This window comes from Triticum urartu, chromosome 7A (genome assembly GCF_056163025.1).
Source record: "Triticum urartu cultivar PI428250 chromosome 7A, HENAU_Tu73, whole genome shotgun sequence".
Taxonomy (NCBI): domain Eukaryota; kingdom Viridiplantae; phylum Streptophyta; class Magnoliopsida; order Poales; family Poaceae; genus Triticum; species Triticum urartu.
In genome coordinates this window covers 211,149,202-211,163,956 of record NC_141879.1, presented here as the reverse complement: position 1 = coordinate 211,163,956, position 14,755 = coordinate 211,149,202, and positions in this window count along the sequence as shown.

Sequence of the window (14,755 nt, the reverse complement as noted above, 5' to 3'; positions counted from 1 at the left end):
TACCTGCTATCCTAAATGCTTAGTATAGGTATGCTAGAATTCCATCAGTGGCCCTACATTCTTGTCCGTCTGCCATGCTAAACCCTAAACCCTAACCTTAAACCCTAAAAGTGATTCACACACTGGGGGCTGAAAGGACTTCTCTCCCTACGGCCCCCTGAATGATTCTTTGTGGCGAAGCGGGCAGGTTGAGACCACCTAGGAGAGAGGTGGGATTGATCCCTGGTCGGCGTTCGCAATTATTTCTTAATAACACACCTAACGAGTTTGGATATTTGATATGAGTTGGTCGTTGACCTATATGCACTAACCGCCACATGGGAACAGTTATGGGCACTTGCATCGTACGTTTTCTCCCGAAAGCTTTTCAGACGTCATAGTTGAGTGGCACGCACCGGGGTGGTCCGCGTAGGCACCTACCTTGTATCAGGAGGTAGCCAGGACTGATCCCGTCTGTCCTCACAACATGCAGGAGTGCAACGGGCAATGGGCCCAAGACCCCTGCACACTTAGGATGTAGACCGACGCGTTGACCTCTCTAGAGAGCCTAGATAGGGCTACGACGTGTTGATCTTCTGAGGTCAGGCATTACCTAGGAAAGCGTGTCCAGCCAGAGCGATCGAGTGTGTTGGGTAATGTGGTGCACCCCTGCGGGGAAGTAATCTATTCGAATAGCCGTGTCCACGGTAACATGACGACTTGGAGTTGTATTCCGACCTCTTACAACTAATACCGGATACTTGATAAAACACACCGAGATAAGTGACAGATACAACCCGGTGATCGCTCTCTCACAGGGAGACGAGGAGAGGATCTCCGGGTAGGATTATTGGTATATGATGATACTTGTTACATACCAGCTACTCTCTTCTATTGCTTCAAGATGGTGGCTGCCAGAAGACCTAGTCTTCGATAGGACTAGCTTCCCCCCTTATTCTGGCATTCTGCAGTTTAGTCCATAGATACTACCCCTTTTATCGATACAGATGCATATGTATTGTAGATCTGATGTAAGTCTTGCGAGTACTTTGAATGAGTACTCACAGTTGCTTTGCTACCTCTTTTCCCCCTATACCCGATTGCTACGATTAGATATCGGAGCCCTGGAGCCAGATGCCACCACCGACGACTACTACTACTACTACTACTACCCCGACGATGCCTACTACTACGTGGAGACCATCGACGACCATGAGTAGTTAGGAGGCTTCCAGACAGGAGGTCTTGCCTTTTCGATCATTGTTGTTTTTTGTGCTAGCCTTCTTAAGGCAAACTTGTTTACTTATGTCAGTACTCAAATACTTTTTGCTTCCGCTGACTCGTTTGTATTCGAGCCCTTGAGGCTTAACTTGTAATATAAAGCTTATATGACTTTAATTTGTGTCTAGAGTTGTGTTGTGATATCTTCCCATGAGTTCCTGATCTTGATCGTACACATTTTTGTACACATTTTTGTGTATGATTAGTGTACGATTGAATTGGGGGCGTCATTCGGGGCGTCACATGCGTGGAGTTCAATATGCCTCGGTAATTAAATCCATCATGAGAACCATGATATGTACAAAACCAAATGTTTCTTGTGCACTAAGTGTTATTAGCAGGTACCAAAAGTGATCCCGGAGTGGCTCACTGGACAACTATTAAAATATTATTAAGTACCTCAGAAGGACAAAGTACATGCTCCTTGTCTATAAGAAGATGAAGAGACTGTTGTAATTGGTTACACAAATAAATAGCTCCATGATTGATATAACTGATTAGCTGGCTATGTTTGGAATAGTTGCAAGCCTGAACACTATTGTGGATTCTATAGCGAAAGAAGAATATGTTGAGGCTTCAGATGCTTCAAAGTAGGAAGTCTAAATCAAGAAATGTCATGATATAGTTGGTGTGATCCTAAATGCAATGAATCTAATGATACTATATGCTGAATAGTAGTGACATTGCTAAAAACAAAAGGAATCTAGATCCCACGTATAAATCAGACATAGCAAGCACAAGTATCACAAGGATTTGAATGTGTCAGACCCTATGACAAAGGCTCTACCATGAGAAAATCATGAGCAACATAGGTGTTAGAGAAATAATGTAATTAGATTATTGACTCTAGTGCAAGTGGGAGTCTTTTGGAGATGTGCCCTAGAGGCAATAATATTGTATTATTATATTTCTATGCTCATAATTAGGAGTTTATATTCTATTCTATAACTATTATGATCCTAGAATATGTGATTCAGTGGAAAACTCATATGTAGGTGTGTAATGATAAACGACAAAATAAGATTCCTAGTCTCACCTTTAAGACTAGCTCAAGTGTTGTTTGTGATCATGTTTTTCGAATCTTAGGATATTGTTAAGTGTAACGATAGTCCTAAAACAACATTGAGAGTGTGACGTTAGAAGAACGATCATATTGAATCGACCCAATCTTGTTTGTTATACATTGAGATAATACCGTCAGAAGTCAATTGTTATAACACGGGGTGTTAACATGTAATTTAGTTCCTTAGACCATGAGAGTATCTAAACTTTGGGGCTGCTCAAATGTCATTAGTAACACCGTGATCATAAAAACAACTTACAAGTTCATCAGAAAGTTTGACAAAGGACTAGATAGCTCGAGAGTGGAATTTGCTCCTCCTATAGAGAGATATTTTTAGGGCCCTCTCGTTGTGACGACATCCATCATCGTCTGAACAGACACAGATGACTATGTCACGGGGATGCCGGAACATGACAACGAAAAAGAAGAACAAAACTGGGAACAGGGAGACCGGTATAGTGAGCATGTGAATGACTCAAGATGATACTGATATATCTCACATTGGGTTTTGTAAAGTATTGTGAACCAAAGGGAATATCACATCATAACCAAAGGTTCACTAAAATGTCATTCATGTACTCATAGGGATCGATATGGACGTCCACGGTTCTGCTATTGGTCATTGAACGAAAAGGGTTGTGTTCATGTCTATGTTTTACGAAACCTACAGGGTCACAAGTTTAAGGTAATCACAATCTGCTAGGTGTTAGTAGGACTAGAATAATGAGAATATATTTGTGAAATAGTTTCCCTAATATTCAGAATAGAAAGGATCCAGAAACGTTCCGAGGTCACCAGAAGGGTTTCAGAGTTTATCGGGCAATACCGGGTATTTTCAATAAATAATATATAGGTGGAATTTTTTTATGATGTTAATTAATAATAAAAAAGACTCATAATTGTTAGGAGGATTTTATATTTAATTTAATATTAACGAGCCTTAAAAGGCTAAGTGGTGGAAGAAGGGCCCAATAGGGGGTGGCGCCCCCTTTGGCCATATTGGGAGGCCAAATTGGAGTGGGGGAGCATTCCTCCTCCCCATAGGGTCGGCGCAAGGGGAGAGGAAATCCTCCCCTTGTGTGGCGTCCCCCCCTCTCCAACCTATATATACTAGAGATTTTCGACACATTTAGACACAAAAAGTTTTGGAGCCTCGTTTAGTTCCCTAGTTCCAGTTCTAGTTGATCAATTAAAACTAGACCTAGATCCTCTAATTCTCATAATTAGAAGCCCAGTGTGGTTCTAATATCCTCCCTCTAATTCTCCATCGATGATTAGCTCTGGACGGCAAAAGTGTGGTTCTAATCTCCTCCCTCTAATTCTCCATCGATGATTAGCTCTGGACGGCAAAAGCGTTGCCAGATCATGAAGACCGTACGCTTGCAATCTATGGAGAGACCGTGCTTTCAGTCTTTCATTCGATGGACTGTTCATTGGTGATTCGACAGATCGTTCATCTACAGTTCGAGGGACTCCAAGTACGATCTACACCGACTTGTCTTCTTCCACTACAACTCAGAATCGGTAACGATCTAATCAAACCATTCATTGCATCTTTATAGTGTTCCTGGTAGATCGTAGGATAATTTTTTTGTTTTTCTACTATGTTTCCCAACAACATGCATGAACCACCAACATAACCGTTAGCGACCGTCTAGATCAGAGCGGTTCGGGACCGAGAGGCACTAGGCCGGGAAGGCAGTTGGTGAAATTGTAGGTACAGACCACGTCCATGACAGTCACCCCTTGCGTCGTCGACGGGTGGGCCAACCTGGTTGGTGCCACCCATCCCTCCCGCCACCACTACAAACATCACCCCCTTCGGTTGTCATAGGGGCCGCCTCCCCTAGGTCTTCGGCGACTGAGGTATCAACCTCGGGCGCCCTCTCGACGGTTTCGTCCACCCCCCTCGGCCAAGAGAGGTCCTTCGGGACGACACTTCGGTGTCCTCCATGGCGATAGGCGAGGGGGCTCGCGGCGTCGTGTCACTCTCTGTCATCTCCGGCGGTAGAGAATTCCCCTCCGATAATGGAGTATGCGGGAGCTTGCGGGGAGGGCTGAAAGGCAAATAATAAAATAACTTACATAATTGAAGCAAGTGGACCGAAGATAAACAGTGAGTTTCTGAATACTTATGATTCGGCCAGGGGCTTCACCCTGAGAGGTTTCTTGGGGACTAGTTTGGACTCTGAGTCCGAACTGTCCGAGAGGATCAGCTTCCCTCTCTTGGGCGCCTCCCCCTCTGGGTCTTCGGAGGCCGCCATCTTCTTCTTCCTTCCCTTACGGGGTGAGTCACTTTCCGCCTCCTCCTCCTCTTCTTCCTCACTTCCCTCATAGGAAGAGAGGGCTTCGGTCTCTCCGGACACCGTTTCCGAGGGACCTTTGTGGTGGGGGCCGCCCTCGGCCTCCTTGCCTTTCTTCTTCTTGGTTTTCTTCTCCGGCGCCTGATAGGGCGCCGGGACCAACATCTTCGTCAGCTAGGGTGTGGTCGGGTTCTCAGGCAGCGGCGCTGGACAGTTGATATGCTCCGCCTTTGCCGTCCAGCCTATACAGAAAGCAGGCATATAACCTTTGTTATATCTGAAATATTGACCGAATAGGTCTTCAGAAAGATTATGCTTACCACCGTGGTCGGGTTCTCGATGTCGAGCCCGATGTCTTCAGTCTTCTTCAGCCACTTTTTCTGAGCCTTGAAGAGTTGCTTCCATATATCTTCGTGTGTGGTGCCGAAGAAGCGCTTCAGGGTCCGTGGCTCCTCCGGATTGAACTCCCACATGGGGGAGGCCCGGAGTTGGCAGGGAAGGGTGCGACAAAAGAGCATCACTTGAATCACGTTTGTGAGACCGGTGTTTTCGCCCAACATATTGGAGATGTGTTTCTATAGCATCTGCACCTCCGATTTGGACCCCCAATCAAGGTCCTTGGTGGTCCATGAGGTGAGTCTCGTGGGGGGTCCGGATCTGAAGTCCGACGTGGCGGGGTTCGGTGATGTAGAACCACTCCTGCTGCCACATCCCCTTTGGCCCAGACGGCGTTGGGGATCTTGCTTACCATAGCCCCACCACAGTCCGCATGCTGTCCGTCGACCACCTTCGGCTTTAGATTGAAGACCTTGAGCCATAGGCCGAAGTGTGAGGGGATGCGAAGGAGAGCCTCACACACGACTATGAAAGCCGATATATGGAGGAAGGAATTTGGAGCTAGACCGTGGAAATCTAGCCCGTAGTAAAACATAAGACCCCAGATGAAGGGGTGGAGGGGAAATCCTAGCCCCCGGAAGAAATGGGGCATGAACACGACCCTCTCACCAGGCTCCGAAGTGGGGATAACCTGATCCTTGTCAGGGATCCTATGCGCGATATCCGCAGATAGATAGCCCGTGCTCCGGAGGTCCTTGACGTCCTTTTCGGTGATAGAGGAGGCCTCCCACTTGCCCTTGGAACCGGACCCGGCCATTGCTGGGGAGGGTGGCAGCGGTGGAGAAGATCGGAGCTGTGAGCACTGGAGCTTGGAGGTTGGAAGACAGGGGCTAGAGGAAGGCGTGAAGAAAAAGGAGGGATCTTTATCCTTTTATAGACAGTGAAAATACCAAATGTCCCCCTCTTAAGCCATAAAACTTGCATGTTCCCAACAAGATTGTGTGTAAGTTGCGGTTGGATTACCCAAATCACATTGATGAGAATCCCGTAATGGGCGGGCATGATCTCTATTTTGACGAGACGTGCCAATGGAGGCTAGACCTCGAAACGCGAAACGGGAAGCGTGAAAATGATTCAAAATAATGTTAAAGAGTCAAGTGTGACGCTTCACCAAAAAAGTTATCAGTAAAAGACACTATTCCTATTTTGATGTCTTGCCTTCATGGCTAAGGGTTGTATTGATTATGCAGAGCCGAACACAGTTCCTTTATGCAGGAAGTTAACTTAAAGTATTCAGGAGAAGGAACTCTCCTTGCAATGCTGAAGATAATCCGCGCGCCGAACACATCGTCATCGAAGACTGGTTCAGGGGCTACTGAGGGAGTCATGGATTAGGAGGTCCTCGGGTGTCCGGTCTATTCGATATGGGCCAGACTGATGGGCCGTGAAGATAAAGCAGAAGGCTATCCCTCGTGTCTGGGTAGGACTCCTATGTGCGTAGAACGACAAGTTTGGTGTCCGGGTGTAATGTTTCCTTCCTCTGCAAGCCGACTCTGTACAACCCTAGGCCCCTCTGGTGTGTATATAAACTAGAGGGGTTTAGTCCGTAGAGGCTATCAGAATAATCATAGGCTAGACAATTAGGGTTTAGCCATTACGATCTCGAGGTAGATCAACTCTTGTAACCCCTATACCCATCGAATACAATCAAGTAGGACGTAGGGTTTTACCTCCTTTAAAGAGGGCCCAAACCTGGGTAAACATCGTGTCCTCATTGTCCCTTATTACCATCGATCTTCAGACACACAACATGAGACCCCCTACCTGAGATCTGTCGGTTTCAACACCGACAACCCCACCACATCTCCCTGCCTGACACCATATATGGGAAGCGCCGAACTAGCCACCACCCGTCGCCTCAGAAGAGCTCAAGCACCGTCCACAAGGGCCGCTCGTAGACGAGATGCCACCGAGATGCGACCTGCCAACCTTTGTAGAGCGCCGCACCGCCGATAGGCCACCGTGCCGCCATGGACCACATCCCATGCATCTGATGGCCTCCGTCACCACCCCGCGACGCCAACGACAACCAGGCGCCATATACGACCAGATCTCGCAAGCATGCATCGCCAACAGGCTGCAATAGCCGACGACCACCGGCCTAGGCGCCGCTGCAATGCGGCCAGGCCCCGTCGACCAGGCTGCCCTCGGCACCAGATCCAGCCGAGCAACAGATCCATCGAAGGAAGGCCAGTCAATACGACGCACACTACCGCCGCCCACCACTAGTAGAAAACAGGGCTTTGGTCCAGGCCGAGGTGGCCCATTAGTCCCGGTTCAGTCCAGAACCGGGACCCATGGGACCATCTGTCCCGGTTCATGAGGCCAAGGGCCTGCCGGGCCTCATGGGGGCATTGGTCCCGGTTCGTCATGCCCCTTTGGTCCCGGTTGGTGGGACGAACCGGGACCAATGGGCCTCGCTCCTGGCCCAACACCATTGGTCCCGGTTGGTGGCTTGAACCGGGACCACAGGCTTCCCTTTGGTACCGGTTCATGCCACGAACCGGGACCAATGAGGTACCTATATATACCCACTCGCCAGCGAGCAGAGCACTCCACACTGCTCTGTTTTTCTGGCCGGCGAGGGGAGAGCTTTGTGGTGCTCTAGCTCACCTCCTATGCACATGAGGTGTTCGATGAAATGGCCGAGCCACACTAGTTAAGCTTTCTCCTCTCGAAACTCGACCTCAAAGCTCCATTTTCCTCGAGATTTGTCTAGGTTTAGCGGCCCGTCACGTCCCACTCCCGTCTTCGCCGCCGTGGATCGCCCGCACCGATCTCGTCGCTGGCACCACCGTGGTGAGCCTCTTGTTCTTATCTTCTTTCTGAAAGAAAAGAAAAATCTTACTTTAGCTAGATAGATACTTGTCTAATTTTCTTACTTTTATTATTGCTTGTTATTACATAGTGCGATGGTTTTGGTATCCGCCCCCGTCGGCCCTCGTCATGGCTATGATTCGGATGTGGTATATATTATCTTTTTATAACTATTTGGTTCATTTATTGTTTATGACAATTATGCCGACCAACGTGACATAGATTTTATTTATCTAGGAGGTAGTTGAACCGGAAATTCCAACCAACCCTATTGTCGAGAGGTTAAATTTAGTTGAAGAAGAAAACAATTACTTGAAGGAAAAAATAAAAAAAATTGAGGAGGAGAAGATGATATTGGAGTTGCATGTTGCGGATGTCGTCGATGATCACAAGATCAAGATGGATGTAATGCGGTTGAAGATGAGAAAGATTAGAAAATATGCCATTCATACCGAGGCTTGGTATCATTATGCCGTTGGATCAATTGTTACCTTGGTTGCGATTATGATCGCATTTGTTTTCGCATTGAAATGTTTTACATAGTTTCAATGTATGGTTTAATTAATTAGATGCACTGGAGAGCTATATGTTGTTAGATGAGAACTATGTATGTACTTTGGTTTTAATGTGATGATGAACTTCTATTAATTTGGTCACTTAATTATCTATTCATGATGTTCTGTAATGGTTTTTGACACACTTAATTATATATAATGCACGTAGATGAACCGGCAATGAATGTACGGTGGCAGACACACCTCCGAGTACATTAAGGACGTGCATGATTTTCTCGAAGTGGCTGAGGCAATACAGATTCGGTCCTTCTCTGAAGACTCCAGAGAAGTTACCATACGAGAGGACCCCGGAGGAGAACGCCGACATCGCGCGAGCCGAAGTGAGGAACTTCTTTGAAGGGGTGAAAGCAAAGAAACATCCACCTCCGAAGGAGAAGGTAGATCCAGTGAAAGCGAAGCGCACTCTGGCTGCCCTGAAAAAACCAGCAAAGTCTCCACCCAAAGGCAACTATGAGCGCATTATTGAAAAGTCATTTGTCGAAGCGGAGCGGTCGGGAAGTACTGTCAGTGATCAAAGATTAAAAGAACGACGAGCTGGGAAAAAAATTCCCCAGCTCGGCAAACAAGCGAACCAATCGTGCCCCCCGCTCAAGGTGCCTACTAATGATCCGAGGATGGTGCCCGGTTATAACAATCTTGGAGATTACCTGCCCGACAATGTACATTATAAGTTCTTGGAGGTGGAGGAACACATATACGAGTACGGGAAGCCTCTTGTCAAAGATGAAAGATCTCTAACAACGATGATGCGAAGATTCCATGATTGGTACATAAAAACCTGCAGAGAGTCTGAGGGGAGGAATACTTTGCTGCTGAGAGTTAGAGAGGAGCATGACCTTGTCGGAATTGAACTGTTGAATGTTCCATTTGAGGAGTTCTTCCAGTTTTTCAATCAAAAGGCCCTCGATAAAGCAATGGTCACTTGCTACTGTCTGTAAGTAGTACTACTTCTGTCATTAAGTCTCTCTATATAGGTCAACTCTTTCATTGCATGTATTTATAATTATCCTCACTATATTATGCAGATTGAAGATCGCCAAATTGAAGAAAAGACAAATTGATGATATTGGGTTCATTAACACAAATCTCATAGATGCAAGTGAGGTCAAATATCGTGCTGAAGATACCGAGGCCAACTTGCTATGATCACTGGTAATAAATGAAAACAAAGATATAATACTCTTTCCTTACAACTTCAAGTGAGTGTTACTGTCTTGTGCATATTCGGTTTCCCTTATTAGTCCAGGTTATAGTAATGTAATTGATGAGTTATGCATGCGTGCGCAGCTTCCACTATATTCTCCTAGAGATTAAGCTTGAGCAGGCACTAGTAACCGTCTTAGACTCGAGACAAAAAGATCCCCAGGACTATGCGGACATGACTCAAATGCTCGAGAAGTAAGTTAATGAAGGAAATATGCCCTAGAGGCAATAATAAATTTATTATTTATTTCCTTATATCATGATAAATGTTTATTATTCATGCTAGAATTGTATTAACCGGAAACATAATACATGTGTGAATACATAAACAAACAGAGTGTCACTAGTATGCCTCTACTTGACTAGCTCGTTGATCAAAGATGGTTATGTTTCCTAACCATAGACATGAGTTGTCATTTGATTAACGGGATCACATCATTAGAAGAATGATGTGATTGACTTGACCCATTCCGTTAGCATAGCACTTGATCGTTTAGTTTGTTGCTATTGCTTTCTTCATGACTTATACATGTTCCTATGACTATGAGATTATGCAACTCCGGTTTACCGGAGGAACACTTTGTGTGCCACCAAACGTCACAACGTAACTGGGTGATTATAAAGGTGCTCGACAGATGTCTCTGAAGGTACTTGTTGGGTTGGCGTATTTCGAGATTAGGATTTGTCACTCCGATTGTCGGAGAGGTATCTCTGGGCCCTCTCGGTAATGCACATCACTTAAGCCTTGCAAGCATTGCAACTAATGAGTTAGTTGCAGGATGATGTATTACGGAACGAGTAAAGAGACTTGCCGGCAACGAGATTGAACTAGGTATTGAGATACCGACGATCGAATCTCGGGCAAGTAACATACCGTTGACAAAGGGAACAACGTATGTTGTTATGCGGTCTAACCGATAAAGATCTTCGTAAAATATGTAGGAGCCAATATGAGCATCCATGTTTCACTATTAGTTATTGACCGGAGACGTGTCTCGGTCATGTCTACATAGTTCTCGAACCCATAGGGTCCGCACGCTTAAAGTTCGATGACGATCGTAATTAGGGTTTTTGTGTTTTGATGTACCGAAGGTTGTTCGAAGTCCCGGATGTGATCACGGACATGACGAGGAGTCTCGAAATGGTCGAGACATAAAGATTGATATATTGAAAGCCTATATTTGGATATCGGAAACGTTTCGGGTGAAATCGGGATTTTACCGGAGTACCAGGGGTTACCGGAACCCCCCCGAGGGTTATTGGGCCTACATGGGCCATAAGGGAGAAGAGGAGGGCCGGCCAGGGCAGGCCGCGCGCCCCCTCCCCCCTAGTTCAAATAGGACAAGGAAGGGGGGGGGCCCTTTCCTCTTTCTCCCTTCCTCCTTCCTTTTCCAACAAGGCAAGAGGGGGGAGTCCTACTCCCGGTTGGAGTAGAACTCCTCCAGGCACACCCATAGGGCCGGCCGCACCTCCCCCTCTCCCTCTTTTATATACTGAGGCAAGGGGGCACCCCAGAACACACAAGTTGATCCTCGTGATCGTTCCTTAGCCGTGTGCGGTGCCCCCTTCCACCATATTCCACCTCGGTCATATCGTAGCAGTGCTTAGGCGAAGCCCTGCGTCGGTAGAACATCATCACCGTTATCACGCCGTCGTGCTGACGAAACTCTCCCTCAACGTTTTGCTGGATCAGAACTCGAGGGACGTCACCGAGTTGAACGTGTGCAGAACTCAGAGGTGCCGTACGTTCGGTACTTGGATCGGTCGGATCGGGAAGGCGTACGACTACTTCCTCTACGTTGTGTCAACACTTCCGTTGCCGGTCTACGAGGGTACGTAAACAACACTCTCCCCTCTCGTTGCTATGCATCACCATGATCTTGCGTGTGCGTAGGAATTTTTTTGAAATTACTACGTTCCCCAACAGTTAAATCGATCATTATCCACCATATCAGCAACTTTGTTCATTTCCTGATATTAAGTAATTGTTTTCTTTGTATGCAGGGTTTGGAGAAAATTCACCAAAAAAGCTCCGGGACTGCCGAAGAAGCTGCAATTTAGACACCCGAAAGTAAGTACTATAGTAACATGTTCCGCGCATCTCCTAGTCATTCAAGCGCTAGTTTCCTCAATACCATTTGGCATGCTTGCTTATCAGTTTGATTGACCTCTATTTCTTGTAAAGTGGTTGTGACAGAAACAAGGGAATGATTTCTGTGGATACTACGTTTGCGAGTCTATCCGCCACATGACCTGTGAACGAGGGTACTTTGATGAACAATATGAAGTGCGTAAGCAATAATATTCACAATTTTATTTTATTACCATCATTTGTGTTGAGTTTCATATATATATATATATATATATATATATTGACCCCCTTCTTCAAATTAGATCTTTCGAATGTGGGATGAACTCCTAGCACCACATCGTATGCGAGCAATTCAAGAGGAATTGGCGACATTCTTCCTTGACCACGTGATCGCTGAAGACGGAGAATACTATGTGGATCCTGTGTTCGTATATAATTAGGAGATTATATTTTAAGAAATAATTATTGTATATATGTAGCCGGTAGTGTCGGATAGATATACGAGAACTTGTTGTTCGACCAATCTCTCGGAGAAGGAGAGGTGGTCGATATCACTTCTCACTGTATGCATATATGTTTATGACAATCTTCTGTTTTCTTCGTTTGCTTACTAGCTAGCTAGCGTGTCTAGTCCTCTCTATACGTATATAGTACGTAGCGTCGACCAAGCACGGACATAAGAGAGGACACTTCTCTCTATTAATTAGCTAGCTAACACAATATATGAAACACCTAAATTAACCTCCCAAAACCCCCAATCCCCCCCCCTTAAAAAAAACAAAAACCTCAGCCCCTGAAATGCTGATGCGTGGATGCCTATTGGTCCCGATTGGTGCCACCAACCGGGACCAAAAGCAAAAAAAACAAAAACCTCAGCCCCTGAAATGCTGACGCGTGGATGCCTATTGGTCCCGGTTGGTGCCACCAACCGGGACCAAAGGCCCTCTTGCCTGGGCTCGACGCACCGGCCACGTGAAGGCCCATCTGTCCCGGTTCCTGTTTGAACTGGGACTAAAGGGCCAGGGCATTAGTAACGACCCTTTAGTCCCGGTTCAAAAACCGGGACAAAAGGCCCTTACCAACCGGGATAGAATACCCTTTTTCTACTAGTGCACGACCCTTTACGCCGCCTCCAGAAGGCCGTGAGCCATCGTTGCACCCTCTGCAAGCGCTGCACCGCCACCTGACTACCTCGGCCCGTGCTTAGCCACCCCAAGCGAGAGAAAGAGAGAAGGCCCTGCCAAGGCTAGCCGGGCTTCGGCCGCCAACGCATCGAGACGGTGGCGAGGAGGGTACAAGGGAGCGAGGGAGGAGTTGAGCGGGGCAGCTAGGGTTTCCCCTCAGGTCGCTTGCGATAGGGACACAATAGGTGGAAGGAAGGGATCTAGTGGGCTTACTAGCTGACACTAAGGTACCGTCATTCCAAACATTATAATACTCTGGTAGCCAACTGTGCGAACTAACGAGTTCGGAAAAAAGTTGCCAAAAATTTACCCATATAATCATAGATATGGATTGAGCTTCGGTGCCTTAAAGGCACCTACCTTTGAGTCTATGACAGGTGGGCCAGCCACCTGTTAGGCCCACCTGTCATAGGCCCAAAGGCAGGTGCCTTAAGGCACCAAAGCAGAGCAGCGTCCCCAGATATGCATGGTTATTTGACAATACAAAAGCTCATTTACAGCTGGATATAGGTATGTTGAGTTGTTGACCATCCAATACAATGGCAGGGCATAACTAGTTGCCCCGTTTTCCTTGCGTTTCACCACCAAAACATGCTACTATATTTTTTTTTGGTAGGCATTTAATCCCAGATTTTAGCATGAAAGTATTCGATAAATTTCAAATCTGGGTGCCAGGAGTAGACCGAGTTTCTTCACAATCTACACTTATCTTTTGGACGGTTAAAGCATGCATGGTGGGATGGTGGAAATACTAGCTTTCTCTCAGCCCTTTGCACTATACAGAGAAGACAATAAAAAACCACTACACAATTGGCCATATCTTGCAATTAATGCCTACATATATATGCCAATGAATATCTATATATATGCCAATGAATATCTATACGGCGATCGAAAGTCAAACCAAAGAGCATATGCCAGTGGCTCCTTGGGCATTCCTGGTGGTCAAAGGCAAACAGCGGCTACAACCTCCCGCTTGCATGCGCGCGCCCTTGGCAGCTACCACACCATACGCAAACAAACAACATCGCTGGTGCTCTCGAGGAACTCGATATCCCGAAGATAATAGTAACTCGTAATAATAAGCAGATAGAGAGAGCAAAGGAGCTTTACATAAAGTCATTATTACAAGCAATAAAAACCCCGAGAAGCGACGGATACCCAGCCAGGCCGTCCGGGGCCGGCGGGGAGCTGCACTCCCCCGTATATGCATGCATGCAAGGCAACTCATTAATCGAGTACACTAAATACTTTAGCAGGATGTGTATCGCCAGCGTTTAATGGGCAGGCCGGGGGGGCGGGGGGGCACGCCGCGGCCACCCACCCGAATTCCCGACGCCCCGCCACGACGATTTGAGCAGAAGAAACAGAAATAGCAACCGATCAAAATCAGATCGGAGCCGTTTTTATTCCTAAAAAAGAGAGCCATGATCACAACCTACTCGCCGCGGTGGGCTTCCTCCTCGTCTCCCAGATAAGGATTTGCGCTTGCCAGTTCCCACCACCATTACTACCGACCGAGGAAGGAACGCGTTCGTTCATCATATATATGCGTCCGTTCCTGCTCCTTGCCACCCGAAGCGCCGGCGGCTATCCCTCTCCCACTTCTCCACCGCAGCGCCCAGCTAAGCAGCCATCGCCTTCGTCTCCCCACCCAGCCACCGAACCCATCCCCTCCCCTCCCTCGCTCCGCCTCCTCCTCTGATCCGTCTCTACATGAGTAAGCGGAGCGGCCTGCTCTGCGTCCTGCTCTTGTCGCTGGTGCTGCTGCTGCAGGCTGCCTCTCTCTGCTTGCCCGCGGCCGCAGGCAGCAACCGCCAGCTGGTCGTTGCTGCTGCTGCTGCCCGGATTGGAGACGAATT